General features: G+C 46.5%; 1 protein-coding gene across 1 annotated transcript in view; it reads right to left on the reverse strand.

Moving 5' to 3' along the window:
* DCHS1 (dachsous cadherin-related 1) overlaps positions 1–12,440 on the reverse strand; it is a 179,427-nt gene that overhangs the window by 152,140 nt on the left and 14,847 nt on the right. The window contains exon 2 of the mRNA XM_050924366.1: positions 3,932–4,100. The gene's annotated coding sequence lies outside the window, so the exon portion shown is untranslated. The remainder of the gene's footprint in view (positions 1–3,931; positions 4,101–12,440) is intronic.

Here is a 12,440-nt window from a genome sequence, read left to right on the forward strand (position 1 = left end):
CTGCCCCTCATGACCCAGGGGGAAGGGCCTGGCCTTTTACTATTTCCTGGTAGATGGAATTTGGCACTTGAATTGGGGTTTGGTGTAACCAGTCAGGAGGCCCAGCCGGGTCCCTTGGGTGTCAGGCTCCTGCCCACCCTCATCTCTTATGCTGGAGTCTCTGATGGTGAAGTCACAAACAGGAAATCCCGCCAGGGTGTGCTTGGGCCCTGATTCCCGGATGTTCCCAGCCATCAGCAGCTTCCTGCATCCAGATGGAGATTAAAAATAAGTGAAGAAACCAGGCACCTGCTAGGCCTATGAGAGTCCCAGCACTCCAGGGAGAGAGAGCAGCATTCCCTTCAACTATCTGGGTAGCAGCACTGTTCTCCTGGTGAGACTGCCTCTGCATTAGGGTCACACCATTTAACCATGTCCCTGCAATGTTGCCTGAGTGATAGGAACTGATACTTTGGCTTTGTAGAACCATTCCTGTGGCCTCGTCCCAGAGAAGCTATATTAGCACATTGCTGCTAGGACAGGTTCAGACAAGGCTCTCCAAAGGTTAGCGCAAGCATGGAGCCAACCATCTGGTTGCCTCTCCTCTGTTGGCCTGCTGAATGACCACACAGGGTTCCTGCTGATGGGCGCTTCCTGCATGTTCCCATCCTTCAGTTTTTGATCAGGCCCATACTGAAGCCCTGAGTGCGAGGCCCATCCTAGGGCTGTGTGCGATTGGCTGTTGCAGGGGCGGGGGAGAGATGGAGGAGGATATGGTTTCTGTTAATTTGTTTACAAGAATGTTTACAATCATGGAAACTCTGTGCGGCTCTGACAGGCCCTTTGGAGACAGCTGGATTGAGCAACAGCATCTGCATCTCACTGATGTTGCAGATCCCCTGCAGAGAGGGTCCTTTGCCCCTGCCTCCAAGACCTACCCCCTTCCTTCCACTATCAGTGAGTCCTTCTCTTGGGGCCCATGACAGGATCCATCCTTACAGTCTATTTCCCAGGACTCTGCCCTGTCCAGTCCTAACCATTCTGAGCAGGGGGGCTTCCACCCCATCCTCTGGAAGACAATTCCCTGCCTAATGTCTCACTCAACAAATAATCTGACCAGCCTCTGCATCTCCACAGCCTGAGGTGTCTATGGTGGGCCTGTTCATTCTAACTCACCTATCCCAGCCAAGGTGCCAGTATGCCAGGCGCTTTAGAAACACAACAATAAGACAGGTCCTGCCCCAGAGTTTATGATCTAAGGTTAAGACAAGAGGCAGCAGGTGGATATAACAAACAGATGGGAAGCACCAGGCAACTGTGAGCCAGTTGTGGTGATCAGTAGTGGTACGTGTTCACAACACAGCAGCTGCCTGACCATTGCCAAGTGTTTACAAAACACTACAGCATAAGTGGGTTTTTAGGGGAGATTTAAAAGGAGAATAATGTAGTGGTCTTGTGAATTATTACAGGGAACTACTTCCACATATAAGAGGTAGTGTAGGAGAATACACAAGGCTGCTAGTTGGAAAAATTGACAAATTACCTCAATCCACTTGATATAATTTCTGAGGCGATCACAGTTTGTTTGGTAAAGGTAATTGTTTTGACATAACAGACTTCTGTAAGGTATGAGATGTAGTCCCACACAATATTCTGATTAAAAAGTAATTTTATATGATATATTTTGTAGCCCATATTTAATGGATTTTAAATTGGTTAATTGTTATTCAGTTGCTTTCACTGATTAGCAAGCAAATATAAAATCATTACACAGGGCATATTGAGCAGAACTGGGGAGGTGATATTACCTCTTTATACTGCTCTTGGTGAAACCAGAACTGGACAGTGTCCAGGTTTGGTGTCCATGCTTTACAAAGAATGTTGAAAAATTGGAAAGGGTCAAACCTGCCTCACAGTGAGAAGCTAAAGGGGATCAGTCTATTTAGTTTAACAAGGAAAAGAGTAAGCAGTGAATTGATGATGGTCTGCAAATACCTACATGGGGAGAATTCTGATAGCAGACAGTTCTTTACGTCACAGACTTAGGCAGAAAAATTCCAACCGAAAATAAGAGGCAACTATATAGCAGGGAAGGGAATGAACCATTAAAACAACTCACCCAGGGATGGGGTGTATTCGCCATCACTGGGCAGCTACAAATAGAGACTAGGCATCTCATTGTAAAAGATCTGCACTAGCTCAAGCAGAAGTTGTTGGGCTGGATGCAGTAGTCACAGGGTGACCTGTTCTGGCCTCTGTTATTCAGATGGTCAGACTAGCTCATAATGGGCCTTTCCGGCCTAAACATCCACTAATCTCTTTATCTGGGAACCCAGTGTGAAGGACCTGCTGTTGTTTGGGAGTGAGTGTGTGTGTGACAGAATGACAAGGGGGCAGATGCATGAAAAAAATTCAGTTGAGGTGGGTTGCTGAGAGGTGCTCTTTAAACGCTTATCTTACCAAAGCTGCGGCTCCATGATTATGATAGCCCTCCTACCACAATTTTCAGACCATAAGAACATAACCTAAGAAAATAAGAATGGCCATACTGGGTCAGACCAATGGTCCATCTAGCCCAGTATCCTGTCTTCCTACAGTGGCCAAAGCCAGGTGCTTTAGAGGGAATGAAAAGAACAGGCCAGTTAGTGAGTGATCCATGCCATAATCCAGCCCCAGCATCTGGCAGTCAGAGGCCTAGGGACACCAAGGACATGGGCTGTGTCCGTGACCATCTTGGGTAATAGTCACTGATGGGTCCCAAATGGGTCTGCGCGCGCACACACACACACAAAGTGTGCTGGGTCACAGACCTAGGAAATATTTTTTTTAAATAATGAGGAGGATAAGTTAGGGGATGCACGTTTTTAGTACCACTTGGGGAAAAAAACCTGATTGACTGTTTTCCCCATGTTACTCACTTCCTGGGGAAGAGCAGCCAATCACTGATCAGGGCTGCTGCTAGGGTCAGCAGGCAGACCTCTTCCCCTGCTCGTCAGGAGCCCTCATCATTCTTAAAGGAGTTGAGGGAGGAGCAGAAAGGCCCCAGCTGCTCCCCTCTCTCCCTACTTCCCTGCTGCTCCTCTGCTCATTGCCCCCTCACCACCACGTTCCTCCTTGCAACACTAAGCCTGGGAAGGGGAGAGGAGGATGAAGGTCTCCTTAGCTGCAGGAGGAACAGAGGCTGGAAGGAGGGGCAAGAACTGATGTGAGGGCAGAATGATGGAGGCAGGGGGCAGAACTGATTTGGGGATTGTGGGGTGAATTAATTGCTGGGTAGGGAGATGGGCTGATGTGTGAGTGATAGTAGACATCCCCTGCCCCACAGAAACACCTTTTTTTTTCAGCCCACTGTAAGAACTGCCCTTAACTCCTAACTCTTCTTAGCTCTTGTCTTGGCTGCCTCTTCTAACCTCCTCCTCCTGAGTCTCTTCATCCATGCTTCTGCAGCACAGCGACCTCACTTGGCAGGGACTACCTGGCAGGACATGCCTTGTTCTGGTAGGTGCCTCTTAGAAAGCTGCTCACTTAGGCCTGGACTTCCTCCCCTGTAGTGAACAGTCTCCTTCTGTTCCCCTGGAAATCAGCTGGGAGGAAGCAAGATGGGGAGGTGGTTTCCGAAATGCTGTGGATTGTGATTACAGACTTCGCCTCAAACTCCGTTGGGGGTGGGGAGAGCAGGAGCTGCTGCCTAGGGGACTCGAGTTATTTTGGTGCAAGTCAAACATATGCCTTTGATCAACACTGCTCCCGGACAGATGCAAACCTGGTGGTGAGCGGCTTGTTGGCGTTTTGTAAAGGGAAGCAAACGATTTGGGGAACGTCCCTTCCCAAGGAACATGCCGGTTGCTTTGGAGGATCCGGAGTTTTCTAAATTTAGAGAGGGGATTATTTCAGAATGGAAAATGTTTGTTCAGGAAGGAAAGACTTTGAGATCAGCCGACTTGAGACTCACCCACATGCTGTTGACTCCAACAGACCTCTCCAGCTTGAGAGCAGGGAGCCGGGGTGTGGAGACTACAGGGAGGAGGAAAATCTCCAGGCATTACCCATCAGTGCCTGAATTTGTCCTCACGCAGTAGCCTTCTCTCAGCTCTGGCCTAGCACTTAGGGACAGGTGGTTTCTGAAACAGAGACATGTGGGGCCTGGTAAGTCCTCCTGGGAGAGAAGGAAAAAGAAAAAAAAACAACCCAAACCCTGGATCATAAGGTTTCCCTTGGTTTTAAATCACAGACAACTGGGTTCCATCTACCACACTTCATGCATGCTGAATACTAGATCCTGCCAAATATTCCCAGCAAGTGCCCCCACCCCTAAACACACACACAAATGGCACGAGTCAACATAGTAACAGTGCACATACACAGTGCCATAAAAACAGTACTCTCTAGCTATACTGCAGCAAGACACACAGAGACACACACACAAAAAACCCTGATATGAAATAGCTCCATCTAGTGATAAGTTTTATTTACACAGGTTTCAGAGTGATAGCCGTGTTAGTCTCTATCAGCAAAAACAATGAGGAGTCCTTGTGGCACCTTAGGGCTGGTCTACACTAGGGGAGGGGATCGATCTAAGATACGCAACTTCAGCTACGTGAATAACGCAGCTGAAGTCAAAGTATCTTAGATCGAATTACCTACCGTCCTCACAGCGCGGGATCAACGTCCACGGCTCCCCCTGTCGACTCCGCTACAGCCGCTCGCTCCACTGGAGTTCCGGAGTTGACAGGAGCGCGTGCGGGGATCGATATATCGTGTCTAGATGAGACGCGGTATATCGATCCCCGAGAAATCGATTGCTACCCGCCGATACGGCAGGTAGTGAAGACATAGCCTTAGAGACTAACAAATTTATTTGGGCATAAGCTTTCATGGGCTAGAACCCACTTCATCAATGAATGGAGTGGAAAATACAGTTGCATATACACAGTACATGAAAAGATGGGAGTTGCATTACCAAGTGCTAATGAGACAATTCAATTAAAGTGGAAGTGGGCTGTTCTCAACAGTGGAATACCAAGGGAGGAAAAATCACCTTTATAGTGGTAATGAGGGCAATGTAATCAGGGTGGCCCATTTCAAACAGTTGACAAGAAGGTGTGAGTATCAGCAGGGGGAAATTAGTTTTTGTAATGACCCATCCACTCCCAGTCTTTATTCAAGCCTAATTTGATCTGTTGTTGAGTGTCCAGGGAGACTGAAGTGTTCTCCGACTGGGTTTTTGAATGTTATAATTCTTGACGTCTAATATGTGTCCCATTTTTCTTCTGTGTAGAAACTGTCCGGTTTGGCCAAAGTACATGGCAGAGGTGCATTGCTGGCACATGATGACATATATCACATTGGTAGATGTGCAGGTGAATGAGCCCCTGATGGTGTGGCTGATGTGGTTAGGTCCTATGATCATCATGTCCCTTGAATAGATATGCAGACAGAGTTGGCAGTGGGGTTTGTTGCAGAGTTTGGTTCCTTGGTTAGTGATGTTGTTGTGTGATGTGTAGTTGCTGGTATTTGCTTCAGGTTGTGGGGCTGTCTGTAAGCGAGGACTGGCCTGTCTCCTGAGGTCTGTGAGAGTGAGGGATCATCCTTCAGGATAGGTTGTAGATTCTTGATGATGTGCTGGAGAGGTTTTAGTTGGAGGCTGTAGGTGACGGCTAGTGGCTTTCTGTTACTTTCTACTTTACTTTACAAGTAGTAATTTCTCACCTTAAATGTTGTTTTAGGCATTTCTTTTGCAGGTCAGACACCTTTTCCAGCCAGGACTCAGCTCTTCTCCCCCACTTTTGTCTTTGTTTCTTAGGGCTTGTCTACACGTACATTTTATAGCTCTCTAAACTTGGTGGCTCAGAAGTATGAAAAATCACCCCCGAGAGCAGCAAGTCTGAGCATTTAAAGTGCTAGTATAGACAGGCTCCGAGTGCTGGGAGCCATGCTCCCAGTGCTTGGAGTTATTCCCCTCGTGGAGGTAGATCACCAGGAGTGCTGGGAGAGCTCTTTCCCAGCACTCGTGCCTGACCACACTCACACTTCAAAGCGCTGCTGCAGGAGCGCTCCTGCAGCAGCACTTTGAAGTCTCTAGTGTAAACGTAGCCTAGGATGTTTCCAGCAGTCATCCTGGGCAGGGATTCAGTGAAGAATGACCCTGAATAAGTCACTCCCCTGTCTTAAATAGGTTTTACATATGGTGGGAACCCTTTGTTTTCCAGTGTGGTTCCTCTTCCCGCCCAATGGAAAAATACTGATATTCTATCATGGAATCCAGTACCAGGTGACTTAATCACATGACCCTACAGTGTCAAAGCAGCCATGATTCAAAGGTTGTTTGTAGTGTCCCAGGAAGCTTCCCAGGAAGTTGGGAAATGAGCATCTTCAGAGTCCTATTTTTCTACCTAATGGCCCATCCAGATAGATTGCATTCTGTCTGGTGGGAGTTCCCCAGGTGTAAACTCACTTTGTAATTGTTACATAGTCAATATTCCTAACTTCAGACACAGAAATGATACATGCATGTAAATAGGATAATCATCTTCAGGAAATCAAACCTTTTCAGTGATATCTCACAAGACCCATCTTGCATAAAACATATCTTAGTTATGCCATATAAATATCATAAAAATTTCTCTATGAAAAATGGGGTGTAGTATCACAGGGGCACTTAACCAAGACAGCCCAAAACCCAGTGCTCCAGCCTGGAGGGCTGTGACTGCAGGCAGCAAGAGGTAACTGGTTTCACTCCCCTCTCCAGCCGCTGAATTCCAGACCGAGCTGTGGAAGAATTCCTCCTTACAGAAACTGAGGGAACTTGCTGACCCCCAAGAGGTTTCGCCATGCTGTGAAGGCTGCAGGGAAAGATTCCTATGGGAGAATGGATTCCTGTACTGGGAATGAGCTCCTCCAGGGGGAGTGGAACTACAGGGGATCAGGAGGCAGCTGGTGGTCCCCCAGAAGTACCACCACAGGCTGTTGTACCTGGGCCATGATGTCCCTTTCCCGGGACACCAGGGGATCCAGTGCACCAGGCAGAGGCTGCTACAGAACTTTTACTGGTCCAGAGTCTGTGACACCATCCAGCAGTACTGCAGGTCCTACAACCCCTGCCAGAGAGTAGGGAAGGCACGGGACAAGGATAAAGCAGCCTTGCAACCCCTCCCTGTCATACAGGAGCCTTTTCAGAAGGTGGTCATAGACATATGGGGGCCTCTCAGCCAGGCAACCTGGGCAAGGAAGAAATACATTCTGGTGGTGGTAGATTTTGAGATCCATTACCCAGAGGTGGTGCCCCTATCCTCTATCAAGGCAGACACTGTGGTGGACATGCTGCTGACCATCTTCAAGCAGATGGGGGTTCCCCCAGGAGGTCCTTACAGGCCAGGGGTCCAATTTCATATCAGTCCACTCTGGTGCTTGTGCGAGAAGTGTGGGGTCCAGCACCCCTGAGCCTCAATGTATCACCTTCAGTCGAGTGGGCTGGTAGAGAGATTTAATGGGACCTTGAAGATGATGCTCAATATTCTGTTCAATATCTTCATCAATGATTTAGATAATGGCACAGAGAATACACTTATAAAGTTTGTGGACGATACCAAGCTGGGAGGGGTTGCAAGTGCTTTGGAGGAATGGATTAAAATTCAAAATGATCTGGAAATGACTGCCTAGGAAGGAGTACTGCGGAAAGGAATCTGGGGATCATAGTGGATCACAAGCTAAATACGAATCAACAGTGTAACACTGTTGCAAAAAAAAGCAAACACCATTCTGGGATGTATTAGCAGGAGTATTTTAAGCAAGACATGAGAAGTAATTCTTCTGCTCTACTCCGTGCTGATTAGGCCTCAACTGAAGTATTGTGTTCAGTTCTGGGCACCACATTTCAGGAAAGATGTGGACAAATTGGAGAGAGTCCAGAGAAGAGCAACAAAAATGATGAAAGTTCTAGAAAACATGACCTATGAGGGAAGATTTAAAAAAAAACAAAAAAAACTGGGTTTGTTTAGTCTGGAAAAGAGAAGACTGAGAGGGGACATGATAACAGTTTTCAAGTACATAAAAAGGTTGTTACAAGGAGGAGGAGAAAACTTGTTTTTCTTAGTTACCTCCCACAAACCACCACACCTCCCGGTCATCCTGCCAGTATGCAGGTCCCAATCTGAGTGTCTGTGTACAGCCCCAGCCAGGGTCCAGCAGTCTGTCAGCACACTCCAGTCACACTCTGGCTTATATCAGCCTTGGCTACCACTTGCAGGATGAGCCCAACACACTCCCTGTCCTAGATACTACTCTAAATGGAGTTACCCGCACAGATCACAACACTGGATTAGTTTGATTAAAGAATAAAACAAGATTATTTAACTTCAAGCAGATAGATTTTAAGTGAGTACAAGTATAAGGCATTAAAGTAAGAAATGGTTACAAAAGAAATAAAGATAAAACACTTCCTCGTACTAAAACTTAAAGTAGACTTGGTTTAAGATGAAGTCTTTTACCATGTGTTCCCAGTAATATTGCTGACCAAACTCTCAGGCCAGGACTGGCTTTCAAAGTCCAGCATATGTATCCTTTGTCTTCTTAAGTGAAAGAGAGAATGAGATGAGAGATAATGGGGAGTATTTTTAACCCTCACTTTTACAAGTCAAGTATCAGAGGGTAGCCGTGTTAGTCTGGATCTGTAAAAGCAGCAAAGAATCCTGTGGCACCTTATAGACTAACAGAGGTTTTGGAGCATGAGCTTTCGTGGGTGAATACCCACTTCCTCAGATGCATGTAATGGAAATATCCAGGGGCAGGTATATATATGTGTGCTAGCAAGCAAGCTAGAGATAACGAGGTCAGTTCAATCAGGGAGGATGAGGCCCTGTTCTAGCAGTTGAGGTGTGAAAACCAAGAGAGGAGAAACTGGTTCTGTAATTGGCAAGCCATTCACAGTCTTTGTTCAATCCTGAGCTGATGGTGTCAAATTTGCAGATGAACTGAAGCTCAGCAGTTTCTCTTTGAAGTCTGGTCCTGAAGTTTTTTTGCTGCAGGATGGCCACCTTAAGGTCTGCTATAGTGTGGCCAGGGAGGTTGAAGTGCTCTCCTACAGGTTTTTGTATATTGCCATTCCTAATGTCTGATTTGTGTCCATTTATCCTTTTCCGTAGAGACTGTCCAGTTTGGCCGATGTACATAGCAGAGGGGCATTGCTGGCATATGATGGCGTATATTACATTGGTGGATGTGCAGGTGAATGAACCAGTGATGTTGTGGCTGATCTGGTTAGGTCCTGTGATGGTGTCGCTGGTGTAGATATGTGGGCAGAGTTGGCATCGAGGTTTGTTGCATGGATTGGTTCCTAACCCTAACCCTAACCCCAGCTAAAACCCCTCCAACGCATCATCAAGGATCTACAACCCATCCTGGACAATGATCCCACACTTTCACAGGCCTTGGGTGGCAGGCCAATCCTTGCCCACAGACAACCTGCCAACCTGAAACATATTCTCACCAGCAACTGCACACCACACCATAATAACTCTTGCTCAGGAACCAATCCATGCAACAAACCTCGATGCCAACTCTGCCCACATATCTACACCAGCGACACCATCACAGGACCTAACCAGATCAGCCACAACATCACTGGTTCATTCACCTGCACATCCACCAATGTAATATACGCCATCATATGCCAGCAATGCCCCTCTGCTATGTACATCGGCCAAACTGGACAGTCTCTACGGAAAAGGATAAATGGACACAAATCAGACATTAGGAATGGCAATATACAAAAACCTGTAGGAGAGCACTTCAACCTCCCTGGCCACACTATAGCAGACCTTAAGGTGGCCATCCTGCAGCAAAAAAACTTCAGGACCAGACTTCAAAGAGAAACTGCTGAGCTTCAGTTCATCTGCAAATTTGACACCATCAGCTCAGGATTGAACAAAGACTGTGAATGGCTTGCCAATTACAGAACCAGTTTCTCCTCTCTTGGTTTTCACACCTCAACTGCTAGAACAGGGCCTCATCCTCCCTGATTGAACTGACCTCGTTATCTCTAGCTTGCTTGCTAGCACACATATATATACCTGCCCCTGGATATTTCCATTACATGCATCTGAGGAAGTGGGTATTCACCCACGAAAGCTCATGCTCCAAAACCTCTGTTAGTCTATAAGGTGCCACAGGATTCTTTGCTGCTTTTACAAGTCAGTTACCCTTTGAAAATGCATTTTCCTGAGGGTTACTCCTAGATACAGTTCATTCCTGTTGTGATGACAGAGACAAGGCATCTGGTGGTGAAAGAGGTTGCATGCTGTTGTTTGCTAAGATGCAAATTGGTCTGTTCCTGCCCCCAAACCTTCCTTGGCAAAGAATGGCCACTTGATAGGGGACTGCCCATCAACTTTGATGACACCTGGCTAGAGGCAACAGCTTGTCCCTTGTCTTTGAGAAACTAGTAAACGCGTTTCAGACCTAATTTCAGCTTGTTTATAACTTTACATATAAAGTTGCTACACCCATTTCTCCATAATATTGTTGAACATCAGGTTATTAATTTTCAAATACCTCAACAAGGCATATTTTGTTTGATGATTATTACAGTAGTATGTAGAGTGTGAATACAGGGGTGCATTCAGTCACAAGCCCCCACCCTGACCACCACCTACTCCCCAGCTCCCAAAGCAACACACACCACCCTGGTATCACCCCCTTCTCACCTCACCTTGGTCCCTGCCCACACTCACACCCCAGTGACCACCCCCTTAGGGTTGTCAGGTGTCTAGTTTTTGACGGGAATGTTCAGTCGAAAAGGGACCCTGGAGGCTCCAGTCAGCACTGTTGACCAGGCTGTTAAAATTCCAGTCAGTGGTGCAGCAACAGTAAGGCAGGCTCCCTGTCTGCCCTGACTCCACGCAGCTTCCAGAAACAGCGGCACGGTTTCTAGGTGTAGGGGCAGCCAGGGGCACCACAGGCTGCCCCCGGCCCAGGCACCAGCTCTGCAGCTCCCATTGGCCAGGGATATTTTGCGCCCTAGGCGAAACTTCCATCTTGCGCCCCCCCCCCCCAATCACATACATTATACACAATACACGGTCACAGAGTAACATGTTATAATTTAGAATTTATGTTTCCGGGCTTTAAGTTTAGCAAATTTAGAAACAAGTTCCTCCAAGTCAATGCTGTGAGCAATGTCATGTTCTATTGACAAGGTAGATAGCCCAGCAAGTCTTTGTTGGAACACTGATGTTCGCATATATGTTTTTATCAACTTGAGCTTCGAGAAGCTTTGCTCACCACTGGCCACAGAAACTGGGAGAGTCAACAGGATGCAAAGAGCAATAACTGTGTTAGGGACACTATCTGTCAGCTTATTTTCCCATATGAAGTTCAATACATCTTGGGGTGATGAACTCCTTTGGACTCGTCTTGCAATAGCTTGCAATTCACTGCACAAGTCAAAGGCATCAATATCTTTGGATTCACCATGTTGCAAAGCTTTCTCCAGATTCAAGCAATGTTCCATAATTTGCTTTGGTGTTTTATTTTGCAAACTGTAAACATCATATATGAAGCCAAATACTGAACTAATTTGCTGCATCAATGTGAATCTTTCTTCAACCGAATGTATTGCTGTGTCAATGACTGCAAAGTAAAAGTTCACTTTGAATTTTTCTTTCGGATCATAAATAGGTTCGTCATCTGCTTCATATGTGAACTGCTTCCTCTTCTTTCTAACACGGATTGGATCTGGTTCAAAAAGTGCCGGTATATCCAACTCTTCCGCAAGTTCACCTGCATCTACCAATGTTTTCTCAAAGGCTGCGTCACTTCTGCGGCCCACAAGAAACTTCTTGGTTTCTCCAAGTTGATTAATGGCATCACATATATCAAATTCTTTTGCCTGAAGTTGTTTGCTAGTTATGTTGATCTCAAACAATATGTCATACCACAAAACAAGAGAAACAAGAAACTTGAAACTAGAAATGGCTTTTGTAAGAGCCGTTGCATCAACTCGTGATGTATTGCCAGATGATCCTGTCAGAGTATTGTCTTCATAGATGTCTACCAGAGCATCACAGATGTCACCAATGAAAGCAGGATGGAAAAGCTCCCCCCACAGAAGACCTAAGACATGATGGCTGGATACATAAACAGACACCTGTTCCTCACAGGCACTACCTCATAACATGCCAATTTTGCTCAGGACAGAACATCATAGAGGAATACTATGCATTCAGTGGTCTCTACACTGGCCAAGCAACAGCATGACAACTAACCTAACCAGTCCATCCAACTTTTTTGACTGCTTCTTGGGCACTGGTGAGGGGTAGTGGTGCCAGACTGAGCCCGGTGATGGGTGCACTACAAATCTACAAACTGAGGCAAGGTGCTGGGCCTAGAGTCCTGCTGAGACTGCTGTCCTGCACCAAGTGGAGCACAGCCTCCATGAGGAGAGAACTCAAATAAATATCATGCTC

Source organism: Gopherus flavomarginatus, chromosome 1 (assembly GCF_025201925.1).
Source record: "Gopherus flavomarginatus isolate rGopFla2 chromosome 1, rGopFla2.mat.asm, whole genome shotgun sequence".
Lineage (NCBI taxonomy): Eukaryota > Metazoa > Chordata > Testudines > Testudinidae > Gopherus > Gopherus flavomarginatus.